The sequence below is a fragment of the Orcinus orca genome, chromosome X, assembly GCF_937001465.1.
Source record: "Orcinus orca chromosome X, mOrcOrc1.1, whole genome shotgun sequence".
In the NCBI taxonomy this organism is placed as follows: domain Eukaryota; kingdom Metazoa; phylum Chordata; class Mammalia; order Artiodactyla; family Delphinidae; genus Orcinus; species Orcinus orca.
The window spans coordinates 6,905,788-6,909,761 of NC_064580.1; positions in this window are offsets into that span (position 1 = coordinate 6,905,788).

Consider the following 3,974-nt stretch of genomic DNA (forward strand, 5'->3'; position numbering starts at 1 on the left):
TTGTCAAACGTAAGGGTCTGCTTTTGTTCCTTGTTGTTTTCTCTTTTAACCTCTGTTCCACCTTTTTCTTTTTTAATCGTGTTTCTTGTCAAACGCAGAACCGTTCCTCCCGCCGCTCACTGAGGTGAATTCTGGCTTCTGCGGATTTTATTGTCTGTGTCAGACGTGCAGCCAGATGTGCTTCTGTCCGCGTTTTCCAGATTCTGTTCCATCCACACGGCCCCCGTCTCGTGCTCCCACCCGCCCCCACCCTCACGCGCTCCCAGAAAGAGAATCACCTTGTGCGTCGTAGCTCATTTGTTTCAAGAGAGAATCAACAGATCGTATTCAGTGTCTTGAATAAATTGCTCTATTTTGATAGAGAACTTGGTGGGTGTCTTTCTTCGTCTTGGTCGGCACCTCTGGGGCCCACGCTGACACCTCTGAGTGTAGACGGAGCTCTGCGTTTTCTCCAGGAATAAACGGGAGGGCCGCTTTCGGGGTCGCGACGGCAGGAGGGTCAGCTGCCCCGTTACGATAGAAAGGGAGCATGCTTTTTAGTACGTTTCCTTTGTGTTACTGTGTTTCAGGCTGGCTGTTGTAGAAAGTCAAAGCGGATGAATTTTCTCCTGTCGAGTGGGGTTGGTTTGCTGGGAGTTGGAGTTCAAGGATGAGCTTTGAGTAGTCAGCAGAACCTAAGGTGGTAGGATACTGGTGAGCGGACACTGGGCACGATGCCGACAGACATCTGGAAACGTTGACCGGAGTCTGCTCTGTGCCAGCAGCGGCCAGGTGTTTCCATTGACGCCACTTTCGTCAGTGAACGGATGTGACGTAGTTGAATTGAGCCGCTGTCCCCGTGGTAGGCAGACGCAACGAGACGGGCTGCGTTTGGCTGTACACATGGGTCACAAAAGAAGGTCGTGGTGTCGCTTCCTCTAATCGCAGCTCGATCCTGGGCTGGAACAGAGCCAGGGGCTGGCCCACCCCTTCCTCCCTCTGCCCCAGTGATGTCTGGGGTTCAGCCTTGCCTGGTTTTGTTTTTCTCTTTTTTAAGTCTTGCCAAGTTGACCAAGCGTGTTCCCACGTGGTGGATTTGGGGTGAAGCTCTGAGCACCCCAAGCCCTGCTGCTAAAGCCACGGGGAGGCCCCGGGGAGACCTTTGTAGCAAGCACAGTGGGTTTGCACAGCGCGGGGCAGAGCTTCCCGGGATAGATGCGTGTGGGACGCGGGCTCTGGTGGCTTCAGCAACGATGCTGGTGGCATATTCATAGCTTCGAAGGGGTTTCTTTGTGCTGTGAAGGAAACTGGGTTGAGTCCAGCTTGTCCAGCTTTCATCCTCAGATGCATGGAACCCATTGCCTCAGTGATTCTAAAAATGTTTGTCCGTCGAGGCTCCCACTTTATTTCGGGAACCCGAGTTTCCCCTCACTGCGCAGAGACCTTTTTTTTTTTTTTTTTTTTCCGGCTGCCCACATGTGGGTGCTGTTCCTAAGGTCCTTGAGGTGCTCCTTATATTCACGGAAAGGTTTCTGTGCACCTGTGGATGCTGGTGGTGGTCACTGTTGGTGGAAGCCTGCAAATCACTTGGTGAGATGCATGAAAAGGGCTGGGAGAGGGTGGGAAGCAGATAACGTACCCTTACAAAAAGACGCAGAAGTGGGTGGAATGTTGTTTTTCTTTTTCTTCCAGTCTGGCTCCTTTTTCTCCCAAGTGTCTTCATCCATTTGCAAGGTAAGCAAAGGAAGACGCAGCTCCACCTGGAGGACCACGTGGGGGTCGCGGGGAGGGGGACCCGTGATGGGGGAGGGCTTGGGGAGCCTCGGGGTGGGGGGAGGGTGGGGGGCGGTACCCATGGTGGAAGGAAGCAGGGACTGTTACAGTGTTACCTTCTCCTGAAACTTGACGTTGAATCCTCTGGGGGATGGGGGACTCCTATTAGGAATATACTTACCCTAGAGCAAAGTTCTTGAGAGAAACGGCCACCAGAAAACACAACTGTAAACGACGAAGAGGGTATCTTTGGAATAGGGGCAATAAGTAGACTCATTTAAACGTTTCTTAAGGTGTGGTAAATAAACTGGCCAATAAATTGAAATCAAACAGAAGCCACCTGATAGGAGCAGGCTTATCTTTGCACCCAAGCTACACTCCCAGCTACACCTGTCACGTGCAAACTCCTGGCTCTGGGTCCCAGTTCCCTCCCCTTTTCAAGAACCTTCCCATCTCCCATCACCATCGGTTCCTCTCCCCTAGATCTTTCCGCTTATTGTCCCAGCTACCATCTACAAAACAGTAACATAGCAGCCCCCTGCGGCAGCCAGCCTTACACGGAAGTTGCTGAAAGCCAGGCGTGGTCTGTCGTGATCTGCTGTGCGCGCTTGTTATTCCCCGGAGTGACTGATAGCATCTCTGTCCCCAGTGCCCAGGTGTAGCTTAGGGTGTGGCACGTAGCCACGGGAAGGTATCCACTCACCGGCTCACTCTGCCTCCATCCCAATCGAAACCACCCTGCCAGCTGTGACGCTGACACCCCATCTACTGAGAGAGGTCGCTTTAACCAGATAGTCACAGCAGCCTGAGTTCTCACGTGCAAGCTCTGAACCTGACTGTGGCTAATGTAAAGCCAACAGAATGGGTGAGGATGACATTGAACACCTCGGGGGGAGTCTCTGGAGAACCAGGCTTGGGGGCCGTGTTCGGCTGCAGGATTGGGCCCATACGTAACACCAGGTGCAGACGCGGCACTGGGAGCTGCCCACACCTTGGTACTGGACACTGGGCTGGCCCCTGGAGGCACACCCCGGATGCCTTCCAAAGCAGACACAGCAGCTGCCGACCCCTTTCCAGCAGTGCTTCTGCACGGCCCATGGCCTTGGGCACCCGCTTCCAGCTTAGACTTGGGACACGAATCTGATTTTCTGCCAGGCCCATGCTTTGCTCTAGCTGCGAGGGAGCCTGGGAAAGTGAGCAGCTGGCAGCTTTGCTCTAGAGTGGGGTTGAGGCTGTGCCTCATTCAGCATGGGGAGTCCTCAGAGGACGGGCTTCTGATGCTGCGGGCAGATGGAATGTCGATGCAGAGATTAAGAACGCAGATGACACCCGGGAAGTTCAAACTCCTTCACACCTGCTGGACGCTTTGGGTCAAGGTGGCTGGGACGTCGGTCCATCTTGAGGAGCACGCAGCCCTGGGTACCACGGTCACAGTCATAGGATGCTCTGAATCCATCTGCGGCCATGTGACTCCAAAAACACAAATCCAGAAGCATCCTGGACAGCTTTTCTAGAGCAGGATGGAGTCCTAGTCTTGATATAAACGAGGGTCACGTGGCGGAGCTGACTGCAGTGTCCTGAGGAAATGGTGCCTTGCCTTTCCATAGACTTACCTAGGTGGCTTGCGTCTCCAGTGAATAGTACACACAGTATTTTTGCCCCCCAGATATATATATATATATATATATATATATGTGCACATGTATATGTTCAGTATCTATAGTATACAGATTTTATGAACAGCCGACCGTCTGCACTGCCCATCCCCCGGCCAGCGGCTCCCGCGGATGCGGAAGACCCCCCACGGGTGTGGACCAGGGCCTCTGGATTTCGAAATCGTGCGGGTCCTAGAACAGATCTCTCATGGATATCAAAGGACAACTCTCTATATAATTATATATGTATACTTTATATATGTAATCTGTATTTCAGCTGATGGAAAGATGGAAACGTAGGCAATGATCTGAGCATAAGTCAGGTCCCAAGGATTCCTTAGACTCAATCATTGCTCAACACAACGTGGGGACCGAGGGCTAACTTGCCGGTCCAAGCCTGTCCTCCGCTGCCCCCTAGTGGTGGATAAGGAGCTTGCTGTGCAGCTGCTCCTCGGTGCTCCGTCGGTCCTGCTGCCTCTTCTCGTGGCCTTTTGGCATCATCACTATCTGACTCGAGAGCATTCTCTGGAGGTGCTGTTCAGACAGAATCCAAGGCAGGCTGGGAGC